Source organism: Athene cunicularia (genome assembly GCF_003259725.1).
Source record: "Athene cunicularia isolate RWA chromosome 2 unlocalized genomic scaffold, athCun1 chr2_part1, whole genome shotgun sequence".
Lineage (NCBI taxonomy): Eukaryota > Metazoa > Chordata > Aves > Strigiformes > Strigidae > Athene > Athene cunicularia.
In genome coordinates this window covers 113,194,103-113,208,544 of record NW_020799095.1, presented here as the reverse complement: position 1 = coordinate 113,208,544, position 14,442 = coordinate 113,194,103, and the positions used below count along the sequence as shown (strand labels likewise).

General features: G+C 38.6%; 1 protein-coding gene across 1 annotated transcript in view; it reads right to left on the bottom strand.

Annotated features, from left to right (window-relative positions):
• The window catches only part of FAM110B (family with sequence similarity 110 member B), a 108,495-nt gene that overhangs the window by 72,614 nt on the left and 21,439 nt on the right, over positions 1 to 14,442 (bottom strand). Inside the window, exon 2 of the mRNA XM_026843261.1 lies at positions 10,605 to 10,735. The gene's annotated coding sequence lies outside the window, so the exon portion shown is untranslated. The remainder of the gene's footprint in view (positions 1 to 10,604; positions 10,736 to 14,442) is intronic.

The following is a 14,442-nucleotide window of genomic DNA, read 5'->3' as shown; positions in this document are numbered from 1 at the left end:
CTAACCAGGGTTAAGTGAAAAATCCACAGCAGGCATTTAATGCTCAAGATTAGCAATCAATTGATTAATGTGACATACTGACCCCATTTCGTACTTCAAGTCCCTTATGCAATCATATCTGGTAGATTCAACAGGAGGGTTATTCCACCTAACGCTTTAATTCTGTAAACTTTCCCACTCAGGGCCCTAAAAACCTTTGTGTTAAACAAAAATTAGATTCACCATAGGAGTTAAATTATTTTAGAATAGAGAGAAGATACAATGTGATCAGAACAAAGAAAACAATCTCTGTCCTATATTGCATGTTTTTAGAATATCCTTCTTCATAAACTTCTCTCAAAAATTTTACAAAGTCCAGAATTTGTTTGTTGTTGGGTTTTATGGCTCTTTCAGGGAAGTAATAAAATCACATACCTAGTATTTTGAAAAGGTACTTTTGGCAATTACTGTAGCTGAAAATTTCATCGTCTCTGAAAACGGATCTACTAAAGAAACAGCAGAAGCACCTAGTTTGTTTAGCTATTAAGGGGTAGGGGTAGAAGATCTGTGCATCATCTAGGAGAATAAACTTTACATTTGTCTCAGCTACAAGAAAAGCTTCTAAAAGAACAAAGCTTGCAACTCAACCTGAATCATTTCTACGTATCAATGTTGACTAGCAGCTGGGAGCTTACCAAACTGTTAGTCATTGTTTAATTTGTTTGGATTTTTTTAGGAGTTTAACTATAAAAAGCAATCAGGAGAAAAAGTAGAGAAAATCCACATACTGCTGCCCCTCAAGTCATCTCCTCCAGAGAAACTGTAGAAATTCAGGTTGACATGAGACGACAATGTAAAAGCCACAAAACTCCTTTATATATCCACATGGCTTCCAGCAGTGAGTGCCCAGAGCCTCCTGGGAGACAAGGGACAGCACCAGGCAGGGACCACAAGGGTCACAACAATGAGTACTTCACTGGACACTGTACTCCAGTGTGAATGCAGCTTTCTTCTCCAGCTGGCAGCCATACAAAACATTGACTCTGATCCCAGAACACTCACCTACGTGCTCAAAGATTTTCCTTCCCTTCACCATTTTCTTCACCACCTTGGTTTGGAGAGGACTATTGACGTGTGGGACCTGACTGCTTTTTTATCTTAATGAATGCTCATCTCCTTCCTTTTACTACGTCAGAACTTCAACATTACATGATGGCAAAGGCTAAGACCACAAGGTGACCCTTAGTAGAGTGGGGCACCTTAAGGTTTGAAGGCCACAATACAATGCAGACAAACAGTGCTGGAAAAGACTTCTTTTTTCTGCAGCTGATGACCTTCACATGACTACCTCTTTCAGAAAACATGAAGCACTGAATACAGGAACTACAGCAAGAACCTAACTAAAGCCTAGAAACATCTGGAGAAGCAGTAACAAATGGTGAATCGATGTTTACAAAAGTTTGTGTAAACTGATCTCGTAGTTTGAGCTCAGAAGGCAACTGAGCACCATGCAGCCACTCACTACCCCCCCTCCCCCCTTCCTCCTCCAGCACTAGGAAGGAAAAAATACAGAGAAAGGGTCAGGAACTGAGATAAGGACAGAGAGGGATGACTCACTCAGAGTCACAGGCAAAAGACAGACTTATTAGGGGATGAAAAAAACCCCCCATAAATTTAATTCAGACACTAAGAACAACATCACTTAATAGACAAAGTAGGACAGTGAGAAATACAATTGCATCTTAATAATACACACACACACAGACTGCTGCCTTCTCGGGCTTAGCTTTGCTTCCAGTTTCTCTACCTCCTCCCCATCAGTGGTGCAGGGAATGAAGGGGTGCGGTCAGTCCTGGCATTTCTTTCTCCTCAAGGGGGTGAACTCCTTGTGTTCTTTCCTTGCTCCAGCATAGCTCCCCTTTCATAGGAGACAGTCCTCCACAAACTTTTTTCCCATGTGAGTGTCTCCCACAGGCCATAGCACTTCCTTAGCTGCTCCGGTATGGGTCACTCCCACATGTTGCAGTCCTCCCAGCACCGACCTATGACAGCAAGGGCTGCTTCTTCCCAGAGTCCTAATCTTCAGGTGCAGCCACCTGCTCCAGTGGGGGTCCTCCATGGGCTGCAGGTTGGCATCTGCTCCACTATGGGTGGCAGGGGGAGGGTGGTCCTGCCTTCTCACCACAGGCTGCAGGGGGCTGTGCACCAGCATACCTCCCCCTCTTCCTCGTCATTTCTTCCACTGACCTTGATGTTCACATAGGTGTCCTCCTCGCAACTCCTCCTCACACTCCAACTCAGCCTCCCAGATTCCCCTTCTTACATATGTTATCACAGAGGCCCAGCCACCATCACTTACTGGCTTGGCCTTGGTGCAGAAGCTGGTCTGACCTGGAGCTGGGGAAGCTTTGAGAAGCTTCTCACAGTGGGCTGCTGCTGTAGCCCCCTCCCCTGCTACCAAAAACCTCTCCACAGACATAAACCCAGCACAACTGAACAGAAGGCTGAGACTTAAGATGGGCAGTATGGGCATCCTGGTGTATGACTGCATGGCAAAGAGACTTGTAGTTTTAGGAGTGCAATTGTATATAGCTATACACAGAGATATGATTGCCTTCATACTATTCACTGACCTCTCTCAGTATCACAGCAAGCTTTGAAGTCCTCTTTTTCCCCATCATCAACTTCAGATATAGTTCACCAATACCACAATAATATGGCTGGGTCCAAAATCCTGAGAAGTGCGAAATAAGCAGAGACCAAAAAAAAAAAAAATGGAAGGAAATTAGCAGTGAAAGAACCATCTTACAAGATCTTGTACCTTCTCCTCTCTGCTTCTTGCAACTTTCCATTTTCTAGATAATGGCAATGTGTATATTTAATCTCTAGACTCCAAGACTTCTTCTAGAAATGGAAGTAATAGTAGCAGCATGAAGTGCAGGTTCAGCAATTAAAAACTCTGCTAATAATGGCAATCATCAGCTGGAAACAAGACAAGAATAAAGTCCACATGCATGTCAGTCGACTATGAGCTGCTGTTATGAAGTCATCTGTTATGGGGGTCCTGGGCAAAGGCTATCCCAGGAAGAAAAAAACCATGAACTTTCACTAGCTTTTCCTCTGAGAAACAGAGGTAAGAACAACAACAGGACATTTAAACCAGTTGAAGAAAGAAAACCACCAAAAATTAAGCCACATTTTCAACTACTCCAGTAACTTCAGCAGAGATACTTCAGCAGACAATCATGATGTGACCTTGCACCTTTCTGAGATGCACACTCAGTGAAAACCATACTGTCAAGAGAATGTACTTTATTTACCAACATATCTCCTTTGCCATCAGCAGGGACACAACTGTTCAAACATGGATGGGAGGAAACAACTGTTCATTTTGATGAACAAGGTTTCTACAGCTCACAGAAAACAGACATCAAGCCTATCACATGTAATATGTAATATGCCATGTGTTACCTGCGGCATAATCTGTAAAATGTGTATATACCAATGAATTCATGCATCGGTATTCTTTTGCACAGGGCTGCAGTCATATTTTTATATCACATAGCAGAGCTGTAGCACAGTGTAAGAAAAGTTGATGCCAGCAGAGGGAGGCAGTTGCTCTCCAGGACATGCATCTTCACATTCCCTGATGCACAGTAGGAAGCCAACGAGTTTGTTTTTGTGGAAGTGAACTCACCCCTTAGCCATTGTGTAAATGTGGCTTTAAATCAAGCTGTAATTAGATTTTGCTGTATTTAACAAAACCCCTCTTGTTGCTCCTCTTTTCCAGCTCTAGACAGGAAATAAATGTATTCGTGAAAGAAAAAAAGAAAAAAGTTTATGCCTCTTCCCGGAGCATGTTCTGGCACGCATGCAAAAGCGAGTACAAAACACAAAACAATAAGCTTACAGGACACTCAATCTTCACATTACATAGGAACACAAAGATCTCTCAGCTGGCCCACTGTTAAATGACACCTTGCTTTTATCAATATTCTGTTTTACCACATTAACCTCGTTAAAAGATACTAACAGTCCAACACTTGGAATCCAGCTTTTCTTCATAAATTTAAATTACTTGGCAGAAAACGCAAGTGAAAATCTTCTGCTAAAGACTCAGGCAAACTGAGACTGCCACGTATTCATTTTAGGACAGATCTTTTCTTTCCCTCTTATTTTAAATACTATGGTCATAGCATTCCTGTTTTTAACCAAATAGCTTTATACCTCCTCACACTTTTTGTACAGACTGGCACCCCTAAAATAAAACTGTGTGTTCAAACCCATTTTACTGGAATACATGTTGCACAGGGTGATTTTATTTTACGGAAGCTCCTTATGGACTACACCTCATATTCCCACTACACTTTACATTGCCGTATGAGGAACTGCATAGAAAATGAAGTTGAGTCCACTCAGAATAATAAACAGTTTCAATTGTCTTTTGACTCCAAATCTTACAAAGAACTTTATGGTGGTGGTGACAACAGTGGATACAATCATAAACTGGTGCAAGGAAGTCAAGCGGACATGCTCAAGGCCAGACAGCAAGTTAGCTGCTGCTAAGAACAAAAAGTTTCTGCTCTTAATCTAGACCCTCTTCCCAGTGAGTCAAAACCTACTGATAACTAACTGGTCTTATAAAAGTTTCAGATTCTTTAGAAGAAAGGAAGAGAGACCAACCACTAATTACTTGCATACATGAAATGCTTAAGCCATTTACAGAAGTTACTACCTTTTTAGGACAGTCTGAAAAGTATGCCTTTTCAAAACAAACTTATTTCAGAACATATGCTCTAATACCTTAATTCCTTACAAATCTTCCATTATGCTGCAAATTTTAAGAAACCTAAGGCTGGTTTAAATGCCTCAAAAGATAACCTTATTCCAAAGTCTGTATGCAGTTTAATCTCTAAATGGAAAAGATCAAGGTAAAAACAAATATTGGGAGTAGATTATCTTCCTAGACCTGTAGGAGAATTCTTACATTTGTTTTTCTGAAACAGCCAATACTAGCTCTTCCTGAAGGCAGGATAATGAAGTTTGGCTCAGTACTAATGCAAAATGACAATTCAAAAAGTCTTACTATGCTCACTGAGGTTCTGCTTCTGAAATTAAATCACCTAAGCAAACAAACTCACAGGTATTCAGCATCATAATTGTTACTGTACTGATCTACTGATATAAAAAATTAAAATTAAACATCCTGCATAAAAGAAACCTAACCTTGCCATAACTGGAGAGACTATATGTACATTTATTTTCACTCATCTGGGTTTTTTTTGTGGAAGTCTGGAAATTGGCACAGTATAGTGCCATGATCCACAACTGTGTGAAACATTTTTAATATTGTCTAACCAAGACAACAGTTCAGAAAAAAAAACTGGGGAAGAAATCCCATAAAGCATGTCACCAATATTATGGTGCCATAACTAGGAAAGGGAAGTTTATACACTAACTCCTAAATCGGAAGCATACAATAGGATTAACCTTATCTTATTTAAGTTTCTTAACAGCAAGACTGCATCCTCCTGACAGTGTTCTGTTTCCAGCAGGACTCAAACACTAAGTAAGAGTCATTCTTAAAGTAGCAATAGCTATGTTTGTCAGAGTGGAAACCATGAAGACAACACAAACAGCCAAAACAGTTTATGCAGGTTTGACTCAAAAGGAAAAACTAAATTTCAGACTAGACAAAAATAAGACACAACGTACTTAAAGAAGCTTCCAGACTACTATTTTTAGGTCATGCTCTGTACTTTTGTTCTGCTTTTCAATTCATACATAGGAAGGTCAGATCATAAAGTGGTTTACACAGTGACATTTCAATTTAGATTATTCTCTTCATGATAATTAGCATCTTTCTTCTCATTGCTTACATACTGTTTTGCTAGTCTGAAAATGTTATTTGTATTTATTTATGAGAAGCTTTTTTTAGTCCCTTCAAAGTACCAACATCCTCAGTGTAGCTATCTCATGCTCCATGAACTTTAGTGCAAATGCTATGAGTGTTTCTTTCCTTCTTAACGTCATTACAGTGTTTACATGGGAATACAGTACTAGTACTGTAACCATGCAAAGCAAATACGCTGTAATAAATGTAAGCTTTATTCAAAGTGTAGCTTTAAAAGTCTTTATGACACACTCCAGCCTGGACTGCCAGCGCTAGTGTAGGGAAAAAGGCAAAAGGAAAACTAAATGACAGACCTTTCACACTAACCAGAATATTGGAACAGTCAAACTGAAAATCAATGGGCTAAACATATTGCCAAAATGGGTCAACTTGTTTGTTGAAGTAAACTGCATTTCAGTTCCACACAGATAGTCTTGAGTAGAAATGGCTGAATACTGGAAAAACCTTACACAAAAAAAATAAAGAGGGGGGGGGAAGGGGAGAGACTTTTCCTTTTTACATGTTGTCCCTTATAATACCCTTCCTTTGGAAGAGTATTGGGGGTAGTACCTCCAGTAATTTGATATTCTGCATCATAAGACAACACTTGCAAAATACCAGCCAGGGAGAAATGTATGACTGTACAAATACTAAAGATACAGATTTTTCACTGTGATTAAGTGATGCTAATGCTGAGGCATTTTGTCCATCTTCAGGAATCTCTTCAAAAAATAAATTTCTGTTCAAAATTTCTTGGCAATACCTAATATCTGAAATCTCTATTACCTTTAAGTTAGCAGCTACTGGATATAAAATGTTCTTATGTTTACAGGAAACATAATAATCACGCTGTCACTGTATGTTCTCCCACACTACTATTATATCAAAAAGATTTTGTAGCAGAATATAGATTCAATACATCTTGAAAATTCAGTAATTATGAGCAAAACTATGCAAAATTGTTTTAAAGAATGTTTGAAACTGTACTTAAATCCAGGCCTGTAACTCTGATGTTTTCACTGTTTTCCTCCAGAGAAGCAGAATCATTAGTATCTGTAATGTAGATTCACGTACTTCTCTATAAAGTCTTACATGGTAACCTTTTCAAAGAAAATAATGCAGCCACCAGCAACACTGCTCGCTCTCCATCTTAACTGTATTCATTAACATTCTCCATCCTCTCAAGAGAAGAAGAGACCAAAAACCCTCCAACCCCAGACTCCCATACAACTCAAATCCTCATCTTCCTCTTTACTCACCCACCACATTCCGGGCCCCCCCTGCAAAAAGGGCCTCAAGTCCTCTATACCATCTTCTCAAGCTATTTATTCACCATGAGATTTTTAAGTATATGGGAGAGAAAAAATAGTTAGAGAATAAAGAAACCTGGATCAAAGTTACCTGAGAAATGGAAGTAGACTTTTTTTTTAAAAAAAAGATTAAATTTACTTCTGTCAAGCTAGCAGGCAAGTATTAAATCGCCATTTTCCTTCGGGTAGAAGTTAGCACAATCAGCCCACAGACCTCCAGTGAGGGACTGACTTCCCAAGGAAATACAGCACTTAGGGAGAAATGTAGCGGCAGGGACCTCATCCTAAGGGTGTTTTAGAAAAGAAATTCTGCCAGAAGCAAAGTGCTTAGCAAGACTAAAATCCTATTATGGAAGAAAATAAGAAAGAGAGAAACACCAACAGCCTCTCGTAGTAGAGAGTTTAAATAAAGTCAAAGCTATTAGTGGGGGCAGAGGGGAACAGGAAAGGAAACAAAGCCATAAAAGTTGGTGTATTATGAAAATCTGCATTGTTGGTTTTACTTCTAAAAAAAAACAAACAAAAAGCCCCCCAAAACAGCTCTATTTTAAGAACTTTCTTGGACTGAGCCAAAAAAACCCACTATTGCATTTTACCTTCTCTAGCAGGAGAAAAACTGAAGAGCATTTAATGTTCTGAGCATCTTCTGTCCAAAGTGGAGAATTATTATGCTAGCCCTTAACACTCCCATTGAACGAAGGCCTGTATTTTGGTTTCACCCTTTTCTGGTTTTTTGAGAGGAAAAAAAAAAAAGACAGACTCCACTGAAATGGAGACATGGCATGTACATAGAGCTGCTTTTGCTGATATCACTACCACAAAGCTAAGTACTTTAATGCAGGAAATGTAGAAAATAACTGAATGATTTGAGAGAAAAGAAGAAAAAAAATCATAAGCAGACTGAACTTGCTATTTTGAAATTCCAATCTAGTACTAATGGCAATAAAGAGAAAAACCATGAATAAAATCCAACACCACAACATCTGAGATACACCGATGTCTGAATAAATGAAAATCATCAGTTTTAGTTTGCAGTACAGAAGTTTACATTTGAACACAGCTGGATCACAGTCAACTAGACAGCTCCCCATAGCAGCACCTTCAAGCTGTATTGATTTCTATGGAAGAAAAAGCACTGTAAATCTACTTGAGCAGCATTGCATCATTTGTTTGGTTGGCTTGAAGAAGTAAATTAAATGTTTTCCATTAGTATGGTAAAGAACCTATACAATTTTGTTTTTATTTCGAATACAATCTCAAGTTACGGAACACTTTAGCTAACTCTGAGGCAAAGGCTACATGTTTCATGTTTGTAAAACCAGCAATTCATGCTTATGTGAAACCAGATGTGTACACTGCCCAGTTCCCAGGGCTGGGGAGGTTTTTTTTTTTAAATGTGTTGCTGTCGATTATAAAAGACCCTGGTTTTCAGTTAAATCATGAAATACACTGAAGCAGAAACAACACGCTCTTGCGGGGAAGAGGGAAGAAAGAGGGAGTAAAAGGGGTGGACACAGAAAACTTTAAGGGAATAAAATACACACAGAGCAGCATATGAGCAATGCTGTAGCACAACAAAGAGCAGCACACTTCTGAAGCAATAAGCATAACATTACTTGAGGTAACAAGAACTCCTTGATCAATTATTCATATAATTTACGTCAACAGTACAGCTGCATCAGTGAAAAAAAGAATCTAGGGCAAATATAAAATCTTCACAGCTATGAAGTGCCCTTGATTTTTACCAGAACATTTGGCTGTCTCGTATCATGTGTTTCTGGTTAGCAATACACCCCTCCAGGAAAGGGAAAGAGACAGAAAGGCACAGAACAAACTGCCTTGCTGGAAGTAGTGACAGCATTCAAGGCTGCATTTCAATCCAGGACACTGTGCATCACCAAAACTGTCAGTAGCCTACACTGTTGTACATGAATCCTAACCACCACCACCATCTTACTTACATACATCCATGCACGCCATGAGATTATGCAGTATCTTCCATGAAGTCTTTACTCTCTCAACATGTAAAACTGCATTTTTAAAATAACATTCAGAAGAAATGCTCTATTGTTTTAGGGCATGGTTATCTCAACTTGTATTGTTTCATGTACTCCTAAGGCAAATGCAACAAAGGGAAACATTAAGGAGAGAAATATTTCTGGGGGTTTTTTTTCTCCAGTTTGAAATTACTATATAATCATCATCATTAATTTTCCTGATCTGCCAAGGTTTCAATAAAGTATCCTCCACTGTTCAAGATGATCTTGCTAGGAGACTACAGAAACACAGTTTAAAGTGAATTCAAAGAAGAGAGAAGAAGAGAGAAAAGGAATGGCATACAAAAGGGACAAGCCTCTCCTTGCTTGGTGGTCTTACTCTCAGGTGTGTATAGCAGACCATGGAGGGAGGTTATGGGGTGAAACACTGACTGTGCTAATAGGAAAACTCATGTTGGTTTTGATTTTACTCTATGGATGATAGGACAATGAACTTTAGTCTAGTTCAGAGCTCTAATTCCAGTCTAAATTGGAAAGATCAATAAAGGATTAACAAGAAAAATTGCAATTCTTTTTGGATGAATCAAGGAATATTTATTTAAGGAACCTTCCAACAATGAAGTTAACACCTTGCAACAGCTATTTTTAAAAAATGCAGAAGTTGGCAGACCCTTAAAAAGACTTACATTTAATCTTGAAGAAATATGTAGAAAACATTTCCACCACTACTCACTTTTTTCAGCCAACTCTCTATACAAAGTTCAATTAATCTTGTCAGTATGAAGGTAAGATTCTGCATATATCACCACTACATTCAAAATCCTGGCTATCTAACAAAACCATAGTACAGTTAAATCTCCCAAAGTGCCTGAGTCTGTAGCACTGATAGGTTCAACAAAGTTCTTGGGGGTCACATTTTTTTTTCATCCATCAGCATTTGTCCTTTACAAGCAAGAATGAGTTCTGGATAACCATACTAAGAGATAATTATAGTGCTGGTAAACAGAAATTCATCATATGCAAACCTCACTCTCCTCCCGTTGCTGCAGACATCCAAGAGCGTTTCCATATTTTTGTGGCCACTCGAAGCGAGCTCTGAATGCGGCAATTAAAGTGGGATACGTTTCTAAAAACAGAGCATGCTGTAGAGCTCTGAAACAGCCTGTTCCCTTGTCAAAGCAATGCAGATACATCCTTCTACTAATATTATAAGGAGTTACTTTTGGCTCTAACCTGCAATGCACTGTATTTCTGCCACCAACATTCGCTATGATAACATTTGCACCAGGTAGCAACCAGCAATACACACAAAAGAAGGAGAAAGCTCAGAGATGCATTTGTGTATTTAATTTAGTAAGAAGAGGAATCGTTATTTTGGAAATAGTATTATCTACTTCAGTTGGCTTCAAAAATTAATCTCTTTACCTTGATGTAAGATTTCTGAGTTCCTGCTAAGGCTGCCTGGTCTGTTAGGAGGTCTTCACCTTTAGTAGAGGTCTCCAGACAGAGGCAGGTCTCTTCACCCTGGAACTCCCAGAGGCTCCTTATAGCAGTGCCTGGAGACACAGCAACAAGGAAGACATTTAACTTCATCATCACGCATCAAAGCCACAGTTTTAGGATGGGCAACAAGCATCCTTTTGGTCTGAATCTTTTGGCTTAAACAACATCAATTTCAGAAATCAGAAATGTCTGTCTTCTTTTGAAGACTGAAAGGCTGCAAAGAGGTGGTTAGTGATACCTAAGAAGCACTCAGTCAGATGTTCTCTAGCATTTATATTGCTAGTCCTAAACAGCATAATCTCCAAACTCTGAAATTTACCAGGAAACCTACAGGTATCGATTCTGAGTTTCTCTCATGTCCTTATATTCCTCATACTGAAACGGCACAGAAACATGCTCTGGGAATGCTTCAGAGCAAAGAGCACACATGGTGAGACACCATCTTCTTAGGGGAGCCACACAGTGCTGTGCTACTTCAGGAAAGAAATCCAGCCTCAAACCACCTTTCTTCCCTGCATGTGACCTCCACTCAGCTGACAAAGCAGTCCCGGTTAAATATGCACTCCAGAACACTGTCTTTTGCTCAAAAAAATTCAAAATAAAAAACCTTAAACTACACTATCAGAAGGGAAAGATAAGAAGACTGCCTTCCCAAAATGAATGCAATTTTCATGTAAGAAGCAGTGGTGAAACAGCCATACAGAACTTAGTAGGCTACAAGATCTGACCTAAGTCCCTGTTTAGGTTTATGATCTTTTTTTCAACATGCCACCCAAGGTATGATCAGCTCTAATAATAATATTCTTTTTTTAAAAAAAGTAATTGGATACATGGGATTTCTGGGGTTTGGTTTTATCTGACATTATGAGCTCAAGCACCCTTACTGGCACAAGCAGATGGCACAGCAGCTTCTTTTAAGCAAACATTTCTGAGCAGTATCAAATTATTTTAATTTTCTAATCAGTTTTTCACTCTAGAAACAGGACTGCAAACAGGTTACAGGACACGCGATGAAACACGGAGTTCCTCTAACAAAAACCTAAAAAAATATTTGCAGAAATTCAAGAAAACAGTCATCTCATTCAGTTAACACACCAGACTGGCAGCAGTATTTGTCAGATATCAATTACTTCAGGTATCCCCACTTCCAACCTTTGGGGAATCTGCCTGTGTTTGGGTCTTGACATCAGTACACCTAAGATGAGGGTTCATTTGTGTTGGGTGGGTGGATGGAGCTTTGTCTTGGAGACTGACTGCCTCTGAAACAGCAGTACAATAGAAACAATGGAGGGATTACAAAGACAGATGGGCACCTTCATGTAAACACAGACTAACAAGAGGAAGATGAAGGCGTAAGCATCTTCAGAATGATGCAGCGTTACAGCTACGCAGTTATTATGGGACTGCTGTAGTATCGTTATTCTGGCATTTGGTAAAAGAAGGAAAAAAGTAAACACCACTTTAAAAACGCGGGAGAAAAAAAAAGATGTTTTCCAACCTTGCCTTCTTTAGTACAACAATGTCCAACGACAGATTACCAACCAAAACCACACTTTTTTATTATTACAAATTATTCTGATATTCCAAATTGTTGTATTTTAAGCAGTAATTCTAAACTGACACTCATCTCAGTCTCAAAACTAAGGCAACTTCTCAACCGAAAGGATGACAGCCACTCATAGTTTAAGATCCCTGTAAGTTCATATTCGACAAATCAGAGGGAAAAGAGGGAACATGGCCATTAATTGCAGCTAGTAAATCTGTTCCAGCCATGTTTCTTGGCCAACACCTCGAGCAAGTTCAAGTACAAAGACTTTTATCTCCGAGTGACAATTTTTACAGCTGTCAACTGGTCAGGACAGAAGACACCCCCAAAATCCCCAGAACTCTGCTAGATGTACTACTTAAAAAGGAAAAACTTGTGACAAAATACTGTGAGGAAAAAAAAAATTATGCCTTTTTATGAAGGAAAATACTCAGCTTCATGAATTCCTCCCCTTCTGCCTGTTGATATTGGAGTCCCTTGCTTTCTGCTTCTTCACTAAGTTGCTAGTTTAGAGTCTGCAAAAAATACAGGTTGTAGCTCCCAAATTTACATCTGCTGCTGGTAATGTTACCAGTCTCCTATGGGAAATACATGTCATGGAGTTGAATATATTCATTTTTAAAGAAGAAAGTATGGTATGAGTGTGTGTATGCATGTGTGTGTGCATATATATATATATATATATATATATGTATATATAAAAAAAATGAAGTAGCTGCACAGTTATCAGTCAGCTTCTCTAAGGCACTCAGAACTGCACTTTAAAAATATTTTTATGAAATTGTTTTTTATTTATATACTACATCCTGAGTTTTAGCCTTTATCCAACAAAGCTAGAGCTTTTTATGAGACACGTCGTTTCCTGCTTTGCTGTCCAGTATCAACAAGTCTTTGGGCTTTCTTTCTAAAGAGAGTTTTCATCCTCACTTACTGCATTCTTCCTCTCTTTCATTCTCTTGCTAAGTATGAAATCAAAGTTTTAGTACTTACAAAAATACACATCTCTATGAAGAGAAGCCAAATCTAATTCAGAAGGATCCGTGAATGAATGAATGGGCCTCTTATTCTAACAATCCCAAAGGCACCAGTCTAAATCTTCAAACCTCACTCAAGTCTACCCTGAGGTTTCCATAATCCAAACTGAAGTCTTTTAAAATGTAGGATGTCTTGACAAAGAAATAAACTGATAATGGAAACTCAACAGTGGACAATTAAGCATTTGATAACTTGATGCTTTGATAAGGCATTACCTTAATCACTGTCACTGGGGAGAAACTGAAGTCAGAAAACTGAAACTAGGCAGCTGGGAGAATCTAGCTACTCTAAGATACACTTTTTTTGTGCCAGAAGAGATGTGATTACTTTCTGCAGCCAAAGAGCACAGATCTTGAAAGAGGATAAAGTTATTTAAAAAAGCAGAAGAGGTATAAGAGATCTCAGACATATACATAACTAGAAACAAGGAAATATTTACCAATGAATATTGTGCCAAAAAAAGTTCAGTGTGTTTAATGCAGACCCTAACTTTTCACAGGCAGGAGATGCTGACTCACTACTCTCGTATCTCTATAGCTTTCAGGTACAAAGCTCACATCAAACATAAATTAGAAGGTGTAATCAATTTAGAGAACATAATTTTCAGAAACATTAATTAGTGGAGCTTTGATAGGAAGGGACCATATCCACTAACTCCGTCAGTTTCTACTCCTGTAGACAGACCTATTTTCATTAAAAGCAACAATAAAACTAAGCTGTAATTTGCTCACTTATCCATATTAAAGTACTGAAAAGATGGAGGAATCAAATTTTTAAAATCCAGAAAAATCAGAAGTCAGGCTTCCCACAATGAACGTTAACATGTTCAAACTTCACAGTGTTACGGTAAGTATTACTCTGTATTACCTTTGCTGGCAAGTAAATACATAAGTATCTTTAATACTGGAGGGTTTACTTCTGAGCTGGAAATGTTAACTTTCACATTTTCTGACTTTATACACAGCTGTTAAAAAATTCACTCCAACTTACACCAAACAAATTTCATTGCAAAGTAAGACACCTATAAGAAACTACGAAGAGCCTTACTCACCACAAAATCTGATGAAAATATTCCCAAGCAAGAGTTACATCAATTAGCCAACTGGAAGGTAGCAACATCTTTAAAAGTCTCACAGTTTCACTACCACTATTCTTGCAGCTGTGAGCATCTCAGTAGAA